Source organism: Balaenoptera ricei, chromosome 12, assembly GCF_028023285.1.
Source record: "Balaenoptera ricei isolate mBalRic1 chromosome 12, mBalRic1.hap2, whole genome shotgun sequence".
Taxonomy (NCBI): Eukaryota; Metazoa; Chordata; class Mammalia; order Artiodactyla; family Balaenopteridae; genus Balaenoptera; species Balaenoptera ricei.
Window position 1 is genome coordinate 20,315,193 of NC_082650.1, and position 19,607 is coordinate 20,334,799.

The window sequence follows — 19,607 nt, forward strand, 5'->3', positions numbered from 1 at the left end:
CAGAGAAGCAAAAAGAGCTAAACCAACCCTTGTTGTTAGGGCTCAGGGGAAGGTAGGAGCCGAACAAAAATGATGGGCACTGTACAAGTCGATTGTAATATTTTGTTCATGTGGCAAATATACCTTGGGTTCTAGGTTATCCCTCACTTCTAATTGGTAACACTTCATATTTACCCAGTGTGCCTGCATCTAGAGTTTAAGGAGACCATATTACAATGGCAGTGTGCACACGATGGGGAATGGGATGGGATGGCTGAGGGGTCAGGTCAGGAGACTTAGGGCCAGCCCAGGTCTGTGAGTAACTAGCTAAGGAGATTTTGAACAGATCCCATAATATCTATGGAACTTACTTTCCCATAAATCCAAACACATTACATCATCTTTCCGGTGATTTACAGACTTATGATTCTAAAACTCCATCGATTTTTTTTTAAATTTCAGTTTCTTTTTCTCAGTTATTAGTTAGTCCACTCCATGCTCACCTGGCTTATATTGTTTCTGTCTATACCTGTCACACTGCTAGTATTAGAAATGGTCACATACACAGTACTCACAGACCCTAGACACATACCAATATAAAATACCAAATTCTGCCTCCTATATGTGTGACTAAATTAGACCATATGGATGTATAAGTTAGTAGTAAGCTAACAACTATTAGCTTTGGAATATTTATTGGTTTGTAAACCATTTCTAATGATTTCCGTAATCCTGTGGAATACATATTTTACCATTACCTAAGCTAAGAAACTGAGACTCAGATTACATAAGCAAGGCAAGATTAATCAATGGATGACTGTTGCATTAGTTGACCCATGTTATTCTAACTTAACAAATTAATTTCCTTTCACCATATCATGTTTTAAGTGGCACAAACATGTTGCAATTTAGATTCAAGAGTGCGAGATAGAAGAGTTATGAAAGTTCTATTTCCAGATTAAATGAGGCCAGAAATTTTGTCTGCAGCCAGTGATCAATGAAGGAAGCCTATAGGCTGACATGGTCATCAAAGGGGTTTCCAAAAAACTATTTTCTGAAATAATACACGACCACTACTGGGGAAATTTGGATTTATTTCCAGCAGAGTCTAAATAATAGACATTCCTTCTTTTTCCTGCTAGAATCCCTAAGCAGATAGTGAGAATTAGAAGATCTAAAGCATGTGATGTTAATGACATATTTATTAGGACCTCTTAGATCTCGTCATGGCAGTCAGACAAGATGCCAAGGAAGCAGAGGCTCAATGAGGAGTCGACCGTATGAGGGAGATGTTGCCTGCTCAACAACAGAAAAAAACTGGTGCTCAGGGAGAAGCTCATGCCGGGAGAGCAGAAATTCCCATTGCCGCACCAAGGATCGTCCCTCCCACCACGAGAGGCACAAACCAGCCCCGAAGCCTTAAGCCATTTAATACGAAAGCATTTGCTTTCTCCTGCTAATGGCTGCGAAGAAAAGTGCCTTGCCAATCTTCCTTAGAACTTTCTTTAAGGGCTACAAAATTTAAAGAGAGAGAGTATCCCTGTGAAATTTCTTTTCTAATGATGGAATGTGGTTTGAAGCTGTCCAGGAAAGTCTTGTAAAATATTCCCAAAAAGTACACCCCAAAATGAAGGTGGCCTGGCTACAGCAGACATGTCTATTGGTATCAGCTCAGCACAACCGCACTCTTTTTTCTCACTGTTTCAAAACGAATTTTGGCCAGAAGATTAATTTGCCCAGGAGGAGGCAGAAAGACAACAAACTAAGTTAAGATGATGCAAGAAAAGCCCTTAAAGAGTTTCATTTATACTAAATTGGTCCTGAGGAAGACGATGCTGCTTTAAAAGCCTTGCAAAGAGCCTCTTACCCCCAGGCAAGCTCATGGATGGAGATAATCACCCCCAGCTGACCTATAATTACCTAGTTTGGACTGAATCCACTCCGATTATGTACCGCCAAATGGATTTAACTGAAATTCAGATTTGCTAAAAATAAAACGGCTAACGACCCAGAGCAAGTAACAGTCTCTAGATGATTCATCATAAAGACTAAACTTAGCTGGATTATCATGTCTGCTTGCCAGAGCAGTTGCTGTCTTGTTTTCGTGGATATGAAATTTCATCTTCCTCTAAAATGCTTGAAAATCAGCAATTCTGTTGAAAGCCACATACATGTATCTGGGAGACTGAACGATGGCTTTCTGAACAAAAACTGGCCCTCTAGCCAGAGGCTACTGCCGTGATTACAGCAAGCCGTGCGGGGAGCAGATGTGATTGCTCAGCCATGCTGCACTGAGAAGGAAAAGCACCATTGCACTAATGCACAAAATTCTATTACCCATCAGATGCATGACAGCACTTACTGACTTGCCGCTGTGTGCAGAGACTCAATATGCTGGGACTGGAGGTCATACTATTGAAGACACAGCCCGTGCATTGAGGGAGCTCCTCCCATAATTAAAGGGACAAAAGAGTGGCTGTGAAAAAAGAACTATGTGTACCTGGAGGCTCTCTCCTACAATTTACCTGCCGGGTGAATTAGAACAAGCAGTAGAAATGGAATACTATAAGGATAATAATATTATTTTTTTTAATTAAAAAAGTTTATTGAGGTATAAGTGATGTATAACATCATATTAGTTTCAGGCGTACAACATGATTCAGTATTTGTGTGTATTGCAAAATGGTCACCACAATAAGTATAGTCAACATCCAACACAGTTATAAATTTTGTTTGTAACTATGACATGATGAAAACTTTTAAGAACGTCTATGAATATTTTTCTGTTTAAGAAATTATTCTTAAATGAGATGCTCTTTTGTAAATGGAAAAGCAAACAAATATTAGTTTCCACTTATCAGAAAAGATGACAGATATACTTACTGAGAGCTTGAAGCCTCATGTGTTTGAGTTCCTCTTTACCTCCTTCTTCCTGCCCAGTTTGCTTTGCTGGCTCTCCCTCAGCCCAAACAGGGTAACAGCATCTATCAGGGTGCTCAGCAGAGCGTAGTCACTAAAATAATGCTCACGCTGGAGCTCGATGATAGAAACCTTAGGCAAGCAACATTTTAAAACACTATCACTCACAGAAGTGTTCTTCAAAACCATGTACTGTTGATCTTTTGTTACTGGTCCCTCGTGTGAACCTCCCAAATTAAGGGGAAATGAACAGATTTGATGCAGGTGCTTCTACTAGAGATGAGAGGAGACTTCTCAGTTTGGTACGCTGCCATCCTGTTAACTGAACATAGTACACCCTACCTGTACTCACTGACCCAGATCCTTCTTTCCAAGGATGACCATCCTCCATGGAAAAGTTCTGCTCTGCTGTTCAACCAAGGTTGAGATTGGCCAGCCCCCCAACTAACTTTCACAAGTAGTGAGCTGACATCTACAAAGTGGGGCGAAATACCTCTCTAAGATTCATGAGACAGAAGCCTGGCATAATGGGAAAAACAAAGCAAATGTTTTCTGAAGTTGTTTGTAAATAAGCCAGGACTATTTATATATTACCACTTCATTGTCAATTTCCATATGTGAAAGATGATGGATACCATTTCAAAAATGCATTGAAATGGCTTTCCAAAGGAAGGGTCCACCTCCTGCTTGGCTTAGGCTGACAATGTCTGGGGAGATATGTTCCGAATCAGGGACAATTCTCTTCCATTTTAGACAGCTTTGTGTTTGGGATCCTATATAATCAGACTTTTACAAATTAACATTTCAAACCTAGTCATTTAGCAGGTAGTGGAAACCTAACTTAGGGAGGAAACAGAGCTGGAAGATCAAATTGTATTTTCAGCTCTGCCAGTTACTCTATGACTAACAAATATTTATTGAGCTGACAAATAAAACTAGGACTGACCTTGGGCGAGACTAAGCTAATCTTTCTGAGCCTCAGTTGCCACATCTGTATGAAGGGGAGAGTAATATTTGCTTCACTCTTTTATCTCTCAGGGCTGCTGTGAAGACAAATAGGAGGATATAGGAGAACACAGTGTCCTTCAGAGTAAATGTTCCAACTAAGTTTTTCAGTATTTTTAGTATTGAAAAATGTGCTGCTTAACACAGGTAAAGGAAGCACTTTAGTCCATCCTAGCCTGATTTTTCCAATCTGACATGCTTCAAGTGTAGTGAGGGGAAAATGCTGTTAAAAGATACTGAACCCTTCCCTGAGAGTTCTGAATGATAAACCAAAGGCTATATGACTTTTCAGCCCTTACAAAGCATGAGGAAAGCCCATTTTATAAGGCAGAGAAAAGACAGTGTCACAAGTATATAAGTAATGATAGAATCCAAGGCCATTTTATTTTCAGTGGCACTGTGTGTTCTCTCTGCTTTAGCAAAGGCCTACCACTTATCAGTCTAATAGAGGAAGTGAATTATTCCCCAAAATGGAACTTTACATTGACATTTCCAGGAGGCTACAAAATGCACAAAGCAGAAAAACAAGGAAGAAGGAGCCTATCGTCTGAGGTGTTATGTCAACAGAATTTACTGGAGGACTTACACTCTCACCATCACCTTGACAATAACCAAGATACAGAACTATGTATCGGCCCTCTGTAGCTACCATGTTTCCTGTCCTGTTTGGAAACGCCCAGCACAGTGCTGGGACATAGTAGGTGTTTGATTAAAACTCGTCGATACTGAATCTAATGTGTCACACCGCCCTCATCAACACTCTTCTTGTGTTGAATGTCCATTCTGAAAGATCAAATTTCATTGCTCATTCAAAGAAATTTTCACATACTGAAAATCTTCTGAGAATTTAATATGTCCAAAGGACATGAAACCGACAGACTTGAACATAGACCTTATCTGTGTTATGGAAAGGAGAGCTGCAAACTGGATCATGCCATCACTCCTATGCATCAACCTCACATGAAGAACTCCTCCCCTGGTCATTCTGAATGACCAGGAAACAATGCAGCTGTCATCCCTTCTTAGAGCCCAGAGGTCACAGTCCCTGACCATGCGGTAGTCAGTGATGACTGAGGATCTACTGTGCTGACAGCCCCAAATAGAGGAGGCAACACCGATATTTACAGCAGCACTATTTACAATAGCCAAGACACGGAAACAACCCAAGTGCCCACCAACAGACCATTGGTTTAAGAAAATGTGGCATATATATATATATATATATATATATACCATATATTCATACAACAGAATATTACTCAGCCATAAAAAAGAATGAAATATGCCATTTGCAGCAACATGGATGGACCTAAAGATTATCATACTAATATGTGATATAAGTCAGACAGAGAAAGACAAATATCAGATGATATCACTTATATGTATATCACTTACATTTCTCACTTAACTGTCCTTTTCCCAAGAAATGCCCATGTCTTTCATTTAGTTTAAGATGTTGGGTTTTTTAAACATATACCTTGATTTTATTTTGAGGTTTTGTTGTCTTGGTTAGTTGTATTTTAATTAGGTGGCTTCTCTTATATTGATGATTTATGAAATGTCCATTCCTGTTTATACTATTGCCTTCTTTTTTATTGGCATATGCAGATTTTATTATTTTGAGTTTTGAGACACTGATAATTAACATCATAACTAGATCTTCATAGAAAATTCCATGATAAACATCAAGATCTTGATCTTGATGTAAACAGAAGGGAGTGATCCCCCCAAATCCATCAAAACATCATAGATTTTGTAAAGCATGAGAAAACTATTCAAATCTTGATAAATAAAGCACCAAGATGCCACTGCACTGCAGCCAAAATTCATCTGCAGTGCACCGCGGGCACCGCGGGCCGAGCTGACATTAGATGACCTCTCTGACTGGCCATCTACAGCCCATAAGCATTCCTCAAGGTGTCAAACGAAGATTAATAAAAATCACTGAGAAAACAAGAAACAAAACTGACTACCACTCTGCAGTATTTGCTAGCCTAAATAAATAAGACAATGACACAGGACAATTTTGTTGGTTGTGGATCAGTGCGGGTAAGTGGCACTGAAACTGTAGTTCTCATGAATGTGTAGGCTGAGACGGGAATATAAACAAACCACCATCAGCGTTTGACAGGGTAGGGTAGTGGGGTCTGGCTTACAAACTCACGCCTTACCTCCAGTACTAGCACTATGTACTTCTATCCTGTTTCTGCAGTTTAGATTTTGATGGGCTTTAGAAAAGGACCGCAGAAGATCCCCTCCCCAGGAGACATGAGAAGAGGGGATGGTGGCTCTGGGGATACTTCACAATTTTAACCTGGAGTCCTGACCAGCCCTCCATGCTTCACCGACCCTTTTTTGGTTTTCCCATTTGTCCTCTTTTGTTTTCCTGCTTATCTTCCTGATCCACTTATTTTATATCCTACTCTTGGGCTCCCTGTCCTTCCCTCCCTTTTGACTGTTTCCTGAGCACCTACTATGTGCCAAACACAGTATTACATTCTGGGGCACAGAAAGGTACAAAAGACAAGTTCTCTGCCCTCAAAGGAGGCATAGTCAAGGCTAAATGTTATCTCCTTTAATCCTCACAAAACCCTGGGAAGCACTTATTATTTTCCCATTCATGAAGGAAGAAACTGGAAGTCAGAAAGGTTAGGGGATGTGCCCAAAGTAACACAGCCAGGGCAAGGCCCCCATGAGGCTGATGCAAGGGTCAGCTCCTGTGCTTCTCCACCAGCCCTCAGCCTCCTGGATTCCCCTCCTTACTCCACCCTCATTCTTCACTTAGTACTTCCCCAGTTCTTCTATTCTAACTTATAACAATTTCCCTTCTCTGTTCCCTTTGGAGAAGGCAGACAATTATTTTTAATTGATAAAACTCCATTGGTTTTCAACCCAGTTTTTAAAAGCCCTGTGAAAAGAACAAGACTTGATGTTGGTCCAGCCTTCCACAGATGATCATGAAAACCAGACTTCAAAAGGACTTGGAGAAAATTTTACTGATTCCTTAGAGAACTCCTGCCTAGTTCTCCTTTGGCCTGTCTGACCTTTTTGAGGTTTATGGGTATGAGGATTGGACCCTGATTCATAATTCAGTGCCTTCAGGTACTTTCCCCAAGTATTATTAGGAACTGAAATATGTTTCCCAAAGCAGAGCTGGCATATTATAGGCCAGGAAAAGAAGCCAGGCAAAGAAAGGAGGGAGGGAGGGAAGGAGGGAGAGAAAGAGAGAGAGAGAAAGAAGGGAGGGAGACAGGGAGGAAGGGAAGAGGAAAAAAGAAAGAAGGAAAGAAAGTCTACCTTCCAAGTAGAAAGAAGAATAGAATGCTTTCATTTGTATATTGTGAAAGTTTGCTGTTAACCAACCACAAGGTATCATTATTAAAATAACTTTCTACAAGAAAGCAAAGGGAAACAAAAGGAAGACCATGAATTCTTTGACACCAAATTAAAGAAGCAAATAAATAAATATAAAGTAAAATGAGATCAAGCTACCATTCCAGAGGAAGAAGACAAGAAATAAATAAATCTCTTCAAACCAAACTGTAGGAAAACAGTCTCGTTGGAAGCAAACACGCCTACAACAGAATTGATCACTTAGGACAAGAGAAAAGAGCAGAAACCAGTAAATCAACAAAGTATGAAACTGAAGTGTAGGGTTAACGTTCACCTAATCAATACCTAACACCTCAGATTAACGAGGCCCTGGCAAGAGAGTCTAACTTTTTCATATCACCAACACCCAATGGGGGAGGATGTGAATATCAATCAAAACATGGTAACAAGGGAAAGGAATCAATCACCTGCTTCTCAGTATTAAATAAAGGTAGCTCACAGAAAGAGCTGGTGCCTGCCTACCACCTTCCTCAGTAAGAAGACAAGAAGGCATTAATAAGAGTTCATCTGTGAAAACTTTCTATCAACAGTCACAAGCCACACTATAGACAAGACTTTCTACCAGGATGGGAGTCTAGAGGTGTATTAAAAACAAACAACAAAGCTTTACCTCTGATTCAATCTGCAACTAAATAATCTAATAAATGGGATGCTTTTAATAGCAGATTGCAAAGTTTTCCCCTAAATCATAGTTTTTAAAACATCATTACTTTTCTGGCAAGCACGCTAATCTGATTACATATCTTTTAACTTACTTCTATCTGGACTTGTAATTACATATATGAACAAATGCAAATCAATTCATTTCATAGCCATAATTAAACTATTTAAGACATTCAAAATTTTTTAATAATTTTGGTTCTGAAATATATATTTGATTAATAGAATTTGCAGCAAATTATATAGAGAGAGGAAGAAAGTACTTTATGTCCATCAAACAATAGAATTACATCCATCTGTTATTTTTTAAATGGTGACAGCAAAATCAATTCTAAGGGGGTGAAAAGAAAATGAGATTCTGAATTTCTCACCATACCTTCTAGTTCCCCTTGACACACTAATTAGTTTCCCACCCTCTTCTCTTATGCCTTACAGCATGTTTGCCTGGAGGAAAAATGAAACTGGCAAAACAGAAGAGAAGCAGTGACTAATGAAAAGGACAAGAGAGAAGTGACAATTCCTTTGAATGGAGCCATTAGCTACACGCTGTTTTCAGGGCTCCAGGCCTCAATATTCTAACACTTTCAATTGTTTTCAGAAATTCCTATGGAGAGTTACAGACTGTACAAAGCTCCATCCTGGATAGTTTGCTATTTGTACAATTAAGGATGGCATGCCCTTTCTGTATCATTTTTCAAGATTATTATTGCTTTTCTCCGAGACTCAAGAGAAGAGACATAATGAATACTGTCTCCTTACTACAATCATCCTGTCATGAAGTTCAGAAGAAAATCTTCTCAAAGTTTTGAATATCAAATGACAGCAAAAATCTCTGATAGCTTTGAAAAGCAATTATGTACAGTTTGGGATTGAATTCGATATTTTAAAACTTATATATGCTTTTCAATAAGGGGACCTATTTGAACGCATATTTTTCAGGGATCCTTGAAACAGAACAAAATTAGAATTGAGATTTCACTAAAAATTACCCAACCCTGGAAAGCATGTGACTGAATCCAGTGTCATCAACATCTGGCAAGGTACTAACACATAAGAAATGTCTCTGCCATTGTACTGTTTCAGGCACATTTCTACCCTACCGTAACTTTTTATTCAAATGTCCTGTTATATGCCTGAGGAAAAATAAAGCATATTCAAAAGGAAAAAGCAAAAAAAAACAAACAAGGAAATGTCTTTCAGCTCTTTACTTTTATCTTCAGCTATATCTTCCAAAATTGATATGAGCTAATTGATTATGTTTTTCACTACAGCGTGGTCTAGGGTTATTTATGCCTGTTAGAATTCTGAAAAGTTACAAATGGAATTAGCATTACCTAAGATATGATTTTAAAATTTAGAGTAAAATAGCAAATTGACATTTGGGGCCAATGCTCGGGGGAAAAAATCCTGTTGCTGTGGAAATGAGTATAGATGCAGACCTTAAATTTCTCTGTATTCAAAGGCTAATTCTGACTTGAGGTTAATCTTATACACACACACACACACACACACACACACACACACACACACCATTGAACTTGAGGAGACAAAGCACCAGGCTTTACCAAAAGAAAGTAATTTCCTGGCAGTAGTCCCTTACCTATTGTTATATTCAAAGATGGTTCCTACTAGTTGGCAAGGTTGGCTGGATCTTAGCATCCAATTCATTTCCTTAGGGAACACCTGCCTGGGGATAGTTCTGTCCACTTCATGGGCTTCTCAAGGGGTCTCCCCTCTATGGCTTGGTACCTTCTAATACTTGAGTGAATTCGGTGGTTCCAGGGCAAGCAGAGGAAACACCAAGAAAAGACTTGAACTTCTACAAAGACAGCTGATCATGGCAGCTCTCCTTGTCAGCTTCTGATATTAATGGACACTTCAACTCTCTCTGCACCTCTGATTTCTGTCCACAAAATATGAGGAGCATTCTTTCCCTATCAGAATGATGAGTACTTAAAACAAATTTCTGTCATATCTTAGAAACTGTTTGCTAAAATTAATGTCAGTAATAGATATTCAGCAGTTTAGTGAAGGCACCTGAGGCATATGGGCCTCAGGTAAAGGGCCCATAAAAGTGCCTTTCAAAGACGCATACATAGAGAATGGACTTGAGGACATGGGGAGGGGGAAGGGTAAGCTGGGACCAAGTGAGAGAGTGGCATGGACTAATATATACTACCAAATGTAAAATAGATAGCTAGTGGGAAGCAGCCGCATAGCACAGGGAGATCAGCTCGGTGCTTTGTGACCACCTAGAGGGATGGGATAGGGAGGGTGGGAGGGAGATGCAAGAGGGAGGGGATAGGGGGATATATGTATATGTATAGTTGATTCACTTTGTTATAAAGCATAAACTAACACACCATGGTAAAGCAATTATACTCCAATAAAGATGTTAAAAAAAAAAAGTGTCTTTCAAATGTCCACATGGACTAATTACTATGAATGTGTGGATTTTATTCTGACTTGGAGTGTATAACAGCTATTTGTAGTGACCAGGGGCTCTGGTTTAGTGTAAATTGCTTCTCTAGAACAAAAGAATTTGGGTTTCTTCTTAACCAGCAAAATCAATCCATGAGTGCTACCTTCTTGATAGCTGAAACACCCTGGCTTTCCAAAATGGTAGAAGTAGAAAATCCAAAATCCAATATCAAAATATTTTGATTTAGTTTTATTCTGCTTTTATTCAGTCCTTTCCTCCTTTGAGTCTTGATTAGCCTTTAGTTCCTGTTCTGCCTATCTCTGTCAAGAGAAGAGATAAACAACTAGAATAAAAATTGCTACTAAACTATATATTGAATTTTAACTCAGTATTTTCTTTCTTCATTTACTGACCAGGACTGTCAGAGCAAAACATGGATTAGGATCTTTGTTTTGAGGTTATTTTGTCAAGTGGATGGAGATTTACTTTTTTCTAATTGTCCTTATCACTTGGAAAGCTGTACAGTGAGCAAGAGGTACAGGTTTCAAAGGTAACCATATTTTAAATATCCCATTTCCTATTTAATACTAGTTCAGAATATTTCAGGTCAAAGGAACAGAATTGATCCAAAGTGCTTTAAGTAAGAAAGAAAGAAGAAAGAAAGTAAAAAAAGATTTGGTCAGAAAAAAATTTTGGTCCCAAGCCAGGTTGTCTGGAGGTTCACCATGTCATCTGAACTTTTGCATTATTTTTCTGCAATTTTCTCCAGTTGGCTCCCCCAGGTAGCTACAGCAGTTGTTAAAGAAAAAAATTATCCTGACACTTGTTACAACAGTAAGGCAGACACAGGACTATTGCAATAGGCTACTGTTATAATAGGCACTGTAACAATGAGGTTCTGCAGTACGGGAGAGAGACTGAGCTCAACTCTGAATACAACAAGGAAAACTAAGGACTGATAGCCAAGAAGCAAGGTGAGGGGGGTCAGTGGATGGAAAATTACTAAGAGGAAACATCAGCGGAAAAGGGGATTCTGCCTAAACCTACCTGAGAGGGTTCTTGCTTAAGGCAGACCAGGGTGATCACATATCACCTGTGGGATGGTGACAGATGAGAAACTGGATTAGATATTGAGGGTGATCAAATAGTGAGGGTGAGGGAGTCTCTCCTGATAACCTGAATTAGCAGGATTCTTGCTAAAACTGGGTCTTGAGGAGATGTTCAAGACAGGGTCTAGCTGGGCTCAGAGGCGTCTGTCTAGAGTCTGGTCAAGAAAAGAGTCTTTGTCCCAGTTCCAAACTCCCTGTCCTCAAGGGACACCCAGTCATGGAAGAGAAGGAGCCCCAGCCCCAGCCTTCTCTGCAATGGTCCAGGGCACACTGACTGGACCATCCCAGGGCAAGTACTGCCCCCAGAAAATGAGGACACTCAAGTTAACTGAAAGCAATCAGAGCCCACCTCAAGAACTGGAGTGGGGCCGTTGTCACTCAAACTACACAGGGGATAGGTAAAGAAATTCAGGTAGTATTACAAGAAAGGAAGAGAAAAGATGCTGCTGGTCAGTAAACAACAGAAGTGCTTGGCATCTCTCTGAGCACTGATGGCCTCGTAGCTCTCCGTAGGACAGTCAGTAGGACAGTCAGTGGTTAAACACCTCTGCATATAAAGTCCCTAACACAGCATTTGGGTTATTTCACAGACACATGCAAATATTCAATTCCTTTCTATGCTCTTCCCGCAACTCATAAATCATTGTGCATTTTTTAGAACTTTGGTCAAACTTAAACATACTGCCTATAATTTATGGAGCACAGGTTTCTCTGACCCCCAAATGTCCCCAAACTGGTATACTAGCATAGTATTAACTGACTGCACTAAGGGACAATGTAAGGCAGAGCACATTCATTCCTTAGGTCTTCCTGACAACCACATTTCCCTTTTCTCTGTAGCCGTCATGAATGTCTTAAGATGATCATGCTAGGGACGAAACATACCCAAAGGCTGCCCCTCTACAATAGGATCCTGTCGCTTCTGCTTTTCTCAGTCACCTTTCACAAGTCAGCATTGCCCCTGGTCACAGAAAACTTTACTCCTAGAAACTCCCCTAAAGGCTCATAAGCACTAAGGGAATATTGGAAACATAATGGAGGTCATTGCATACTTTTAGCTGCAGCTTGTGACTTTATGAGAAACCCAATACCTGTATTTTGCAGATGGACTAGTTAGTATACAGTGGAGTCCCTTAATCTGTTTGCAATTCACTGGGCTTCCTACGTGTAAGGATTGGTGTCTTTCAACAATTCTGATAAATTTTCATTCACTATCCCTTAGCTATTGCCTCTTCCATTTTGTTTCTATTACTTATCCCTGAAATTATATACAAGGTATACATTATATATGTATATGTGTGTGTGTGTATATATATATATATATCTTACCACTCCTTTAATCCATGAGCACACATTATATATGTATATATATCACTCTTATCCTCCATAAGCATAGTAGTTATTCTGCTTTTCACAATTTGCTTCATTTTGTCTTTTTGGATCTATATTCTTATTGTTTCAGTTTTTTTTTTGTAAATGAATGAGCAGGGCTCTGTTCCAATAAACCTTTATTTACAAAAACAGGCAATGGGGTTTTGGAACTGGATAGAAGTTGCACAACACTGCAAATGCATTAAATACCACTGAATTATTCACTTTAAAATGGTTCGTTTTGTGACATGTGAATTTCACCTCAGTAAATTCTTTTTAAAAAGCAAATAGACAGTTGTTGGGATTTGGTTCACAAGTAGTAGTTTTCTGACACGTGACCAAGATCAACCTTTAATTCTCTGCTTAAATTCATTCCAGGCAACACTAATTTGCAGTTATGTAACATCTACCTGCATACTTACGACAGGTCACTCACTACCCCACAAGGTAATTTTTTTTCACTTATGGACAGACCCTGATCCTATCTGGAGGGTTTTTTCATACACAAAATCTCCCTCCATATGCCTTCTATCCACAGAGAGTTTACTTATGACTGTCTGCTTCACTAAAGGGACTCCATGCCAGGTTGATTTAAAGGATGAGTTCACTCTAATTGGAGAAATACTGAAGGGGGACATGCTTATATGCTAAAGCACCAGGCAAAGAGAAATTGAATCCCTTAGTTAAATATACTCGACAGGATGGATTGACTTCTCACATACACATACATCCATCATCAGCAGATTTTTATTAGATGGAAGATACCTAGGGTTGGCTCAAAGGAAAGTGGTGACAATCGGCAAGCACTCCTCCACAGAGGAGAGGAGGCACTCCTGGCTGTGGAGATGGGTACTTACGATATTGAGGGTCAGGGTCTCCTGCTTGACTTTGGCCACCCAGGAAGCTCTTCCCCTTGCCACTCAGTATCAGCAGCGCTGGCACGAAAGGGTCTGCAGTGAGCTAGTTCAGCGTGGCTAGCAGTTCTTCCAGTTCTGGCCGAGCTCTGAACCTTCCTTTGAAGTCTTCTTCAGTGTGCTCCCTCACTGACAGTTTGACTCCTTCAGGAAGATTGCTTTGGATTATTTCCAAGAAAATCTCTGCAAATGTAGCGCTCAAACCGCTGATCTGAACCACTCGCTCATGGGTGGTAAGAACTGAGTCCAGGAACATTTTGCTGCCTTGGTCCTGCAACTGCAACGCCTCCACGGTTTTGGTGGGCATCGCCTAACTTTCCTCGACTTTAATGGAGAGACGGTTGCAGAGGCTGTGAACATATTGGGCAGCATAACTCTCTGCCAGGGCCATATCATATGCAGTCAGGTGAATGTTTAAAACCCTATATTCATAATCTGTCCCCAAATTAATGGGTCTCACTTCCACTTTTCCCCTCTTCTTCCTGGGCTGAACAGGAAACAAAAGAGAAAGAAATTCTTGTGCTTTAACTAGGTGCTTGTATCTTCCAATGCCATGCGTGGGCTGTGGCCTGCAGTGCCAACCGACGCTCAGCAGAATGCCACCTGCAGAACAGAGAGGATTCTCTCCTGAGGTTCTGAACCTCAAGAGGGAAAAGCCTTGCTTAAAAATGGTGTCATTCCTCAGACACAGCGCCTTTCCCAGAGCTCCATTCATCCTTTGCTGCTGCGCGGCCTGTAACTGTGCCAGCTGAAGATCGGCCCAAGAAGCCGCGACCGCTGGGCGTCCGAAAACACTCTATTTTTTCGGTTTTATCTTCCAGTTCACAGAGTTTCTTTCTCTTCAGCTCTATCTAACATGACATTTAACCCATCCATAGGATTTTTAAATTTTTTTGTACATTTTAAATTTCTAAAAGTTCTATTTGATTTTTTTTCCTATTTGTTAAGGAGTTTTTTTTAATAGTCTTGTCTGCTAGAATTTTCAAGCTTATTTTGAATTGATTTAGACATATTCCATTTCATATTCAATTTCTGATAATCCCAAAGTCCCTGTGGGTCTGTTCTAGTGTCTCTTGTCCCACCTGTTCTCATGGGACTGACTTCACATGCTTTGTGATTTTTGACTATGGGCAGCTCACTTTCCTTGGAACTTTTTTCTGTAAAAACACTTCAAGGGCTGGGTTGAAGTTAAGTTTCTCCAAAGGTAAATTATATTTGCTTGCGTCACTAGCTTGGGATCACTTCCAAACAAGGAACACTTTAAATTTGCTGCTTAAGGTTTTTCAGACCACATAGATAGAATAAATCCAGCCCACACATATTCACAAGGGCTGCATTTAGTTACACAGTCTCAGATGAGATTAGTTTTTTCCTCTACCCCACATCATGGTAAGCATAGTTAAGTTTCTTTGCTTTCCCCTTCTTCACAATGAGGTTTCTTTCTTACTTATACTAAGAATGTAAAGGATATACTTCTCCAGGGTTCCAGCTTTATTCATAAGTCTCTTGTTAGGTTCTCTACTTTATCCAGTTCTGAGGACTTGTATCCATCGCCTTTGCTTGTACAGCCTCAGCAGGAAAGCTCAAGGTCTCAGTGCAGATAACTCCAGAGTAAAAGGCAGCATCAACACTTGCTTGCCCCCAGCATTCCCATTTAACTTTGGTTTTGCCTCTGCATATTCCTTCCTTTTTATCAGTGTGTTTTAAAAGGTTTTCAAAGTATATTTTATCCCAAATTTTAATCGTTTCAATCACAAGAGTCATTTACGGTACCTAACTTACTACGTTGATAGAAATAGACATCCCTGGGAATAAAAAGTTTTAGACTTATTTTTGATTCTGTTTTTGTTTTGTTTAATTTCTTAACTTCTGTTATTCAATTTGGAATAATATAATTCATGAATGTCCTACTCTGGTTTCATTTATGTTGGGTAATGTTTATAAACTGATGCTTGATAAATAATCGCATACAAAGTTAAATATAGCTAACTTGTCTAGGATCCCAGTGTCTACCTTTTAGACAACTGGGGAAAACTGTGTCACTGATTCTCCATCAATCACAGTGTACGACCAGGGCTAAAATAGATTCTATGCATGTCACTTGTTTGTCAACCACAAATCCTGTACAAATTGCTATAGCACTGACTGGCACAAAATAATCTGGGGTAGAGTAATGCACAGCAACAGAAAGTCAAACAATGTTGAGTAGAAAATCAACTATCAATAAATAGTGAGCCTATTTACTTTGGTTTACATTATGTCCTTATATCTTTGGGCATTTATTTTTTATCATTATTTGTGAAATCACACAAATAAATAATCATTCAGTTTCATAGGTTTTCTTAATCAATGATCAGTTTGAACTTCAAATTTTTAAGTCTAAAATTTTTCTCATTCTATTCCTAAATATTATTGGTTAAGTAGTTTGCTATTTTTTGTCAGAACTGTTCTTTTTTAATTCATTCTTTAAAGCTAACCTCACTTTGCTCAGTTGCTGACAATTGTTAAAAGCTTTCTTCCAAATGTAGATGATAAACTAAAATCAAGAAAGCTGTTGCTCTTTTGACATGAAAAAAAATTAACTCTCTTGATAGAGAGAGTGTTACTTGTATGTCTGCTCATAATTTTTGGATGCATCAGTAATCCTAGAAACATATGAACTATTTTGAATAGTCATGAAAATAAAACTCTAGTCTTGTTGACCACCGATTTTATCATCTACACAAGCCACTATCAGCATTCTAATATTTGCTCTCCACAAGCTTTATTTTGCCTTAAGAAAATCAGTTACCAAATGACACTGGACATCTGGATTTCTTTTAGAAATTAAGCAATAGCTTATATAAACTGACCACAGGTTTCCCTCACTGAACTTCAAAACATCAAATAATTTAAAAAAGAAAATAAGCCTATTTATTGGGTGTTATAGGCAAAAAAAGAAAAATGTGGAAGTGACACCAATCACCAAACTCTTATTCACATACTCTTGGTCCAAGACATTTTGTTCTCAAGGTTTCTTCTACAAATTACATGTAACCTTTAGCAGACTTGATGCTGATGGCTCCTACTGAATCATGCTTTGGTAACTGTTGGACCATTTTACTCAGGGATTTTTGCTCTTAGAGCAAACAAGGTATGCCACTCAGTTGCCCCATACCTGAGTTAACTATTCATCAGAAACAGGCATGGTCCCGGGTTGTGTATCTTACCTAAGCTGTTGAAAAGTTTATTTCTCACTGATTTATTTTTTTTCTAAAACCCATTCAGAGAATTTGAGTTTTATTAATTATTGATTGAACTGATTTATCATACTTAAGAAAAATCAAAATATTCTTCCAGTTTGTATTATTGACCAGCAAATACTACGTTTGATTTATTGTAGTTTTAAACCAAAACACATTCGAAATCTAATCCTAAATGAGCCTGGATTTTGTGACTTTTTCTATAATCTTTATATTCTGTGGAATTCTCCCCTACCAGGTAAGAAAATCACAAACAGAGTTAAGAAATCTATTCAGAAGTGAAAAGGGCAGGCAAGAAATCAAGAATGACTTGGAGATTTGGAGCTCAAATGACAAAGAGATTTTTGGGAGCCATTAATAGAAATAAGGAAGTCAAGAGAAGTGAGTCTAGTGAGAGGTGGAAGAGGAGAAATCAATTTTTTTACATATTGATTTTGAATTAAAAATGCAAAAGTGAAAGGAATCACAGATATAAATGTAAAAAATGAAACAAGGATTGTAAATAGCACAGGTAATTCAAAATCCAGGAGCAACCTAAAATATTAATAAATATGACAACATAACCATGAAAACTTTTGAATGACAAGAAACATCAGCAAAGTCTGAAAACAAGTGACAAATTGGATATAACATTTTGGCAACTGATAAATAAAAGGCTAATATTCTTAATGCATGAAGGACTCCTAAAAACTGAGAATTTGAAAACCACATACAGCAACACAGGAAAAAGCAAAAAAATGAATGAGCAGTTCACAGAAAAATTAATTCAACTGGACTTTAAACATGGGAAACAATAATTAGTCTCACTCACATTAAGAGAGATACAAATTTTAACTCACTAAGAAACCACTTCGCACCCATCAAGTAGGCAAAATCCATAGTCTCTTTTGATAAGACTGTGGGGAAACAAGTACTGTAATGCATTGTTGGTGGGACTGCAAAATTATATAACCCACATGGAGAAAATCTGACAAAACACAGCCAAATTACATGTATATTTATTATCCATTGATCTAGCAATCCCACTTCTGGGAGTCTATCTCAAAGATACAGTGGGAAAAAATGATATATATGTTTATATATATCATATGTAATATGAGAGAGAGACTGAACCAGGAAGAAGCTACATTTTAGACTCCATCAGTACACAGGGCTGATGATGATCCTATGACTGAAAAGATAACAAAACGATGCCTAACTTGCAAAGGGACAAAAGAAAGGATGGATATCAATATTAGAATGGGGCAAATCTCAGCATCTCCTGAGGCTGGGTCCCTGGGAGGAACTGTTCTAACTCAGCAAAAAAAATTCATTTTTCCTCTATTTGCAACCAAGAAATAGGCAGCTTCTCAGGCACAGATGCCTGGGTATTGAGAAAATGAAACTAGTTGCATTTGACATGACAAGAAAGCCTGTATCATTGGCATAGAATCCCCTTAACAGAGTGTTTCTCTCTGATGAGCAGACACAGAGTCTACAAAATCTGCCAGAAGAGAAAGGGTTGATGGTTCTAAGATATCTTGATGAGATGATAATATCCTGCACTGAGAAAACACCATTTCACATTATTCTCTACTATGAGGTCTACAATCAATACCCACTATGCACCCTAATTCTGAGTCTTAAAAACAGTCTTCAAAAACATTGAATTCAATGTTTTTCTTCCAATTCTTGAAGGATTTGGGCTTTGGGTACCTCTGGGTATAGGTACTAGAGATATGGAACTGTGGAAGGAATTTTTAAAAATATTTTCTCCTTGACTCATCTAGGTTCTTTCAGAGGCAGGCAGCATTTCTCCCACCACATTCCAGTTTTACAATGTCCTTTGTCCAACCTACCAAGTATAAAATTCAGGCTTCTTATTGCTGAAACCTATAAGAAAAATTAATTCCCAGCATATCGTCATGTATAATACATCTGGGAAAGCAAGTTACTCATGGCCTCAGTGAAATTTTGGCAGGATTTTTACTGCCACACCATTAGCGCCTACAAATGGGGAGAACATATGTATTAACAACTGGGGAAATCTCATATGGGATGACATCATCTGCATACAAGCTGAAGTGTATACTCCTATAAAATAAAACCAAATATTTCTCTGGCAGCAATCTAGCTCATTAAGAATTCTAAATCATGTACCCTGAAAACCTGAAACAAAATTCTGAAAAGTTGGCATATACAGGTGAGCTTCATCAGTTCCCAGGTTTACTCACATCCCCTGTGACACAATATGGTGATGTTTTGATATGCTACGAGGGAGCACGAGTGCCCCTTAAATGTGATTCTTTTCTATATTTTGGGATGTGTTTGGTGGATTAAGTTTAGGGATATTTGGTCAGCCAGCAAAGGTGAAGAAAATCCTACCAATAAAATGTGTCTCAGTAGGTGATAATAATGAACTCAATCAGACGGCTGTTGCAGGGTAGATATTAGACAGAACAAGTTGGTATAATAGAGTGAAATGTTTGAATGTTACCAGTCCTCCTAAGTGTTGATCATACACCAAATCTTTGGGTACCACCAGCCAGGTAAAAAGAGGATACCCTCAGATCATACGAATTCCTCGATTAAAATCCAGTTAATTGATCCAGCC

General features: G+C 38.8%; 1 pseudogene; it reads right to left on the reverse strand.

The window, feature by feature from the left end:
• Positions 1-13,602: 13,602 nt before the first annotated feature.
• Positions 13,603-14,549, reverse strand: LOC132376236 (large ribosomal subunit protein mL48-like; annotated as a pseudogene).
• Positions 14,550-19,607: the final 5,058 nt, after the last annotated feature.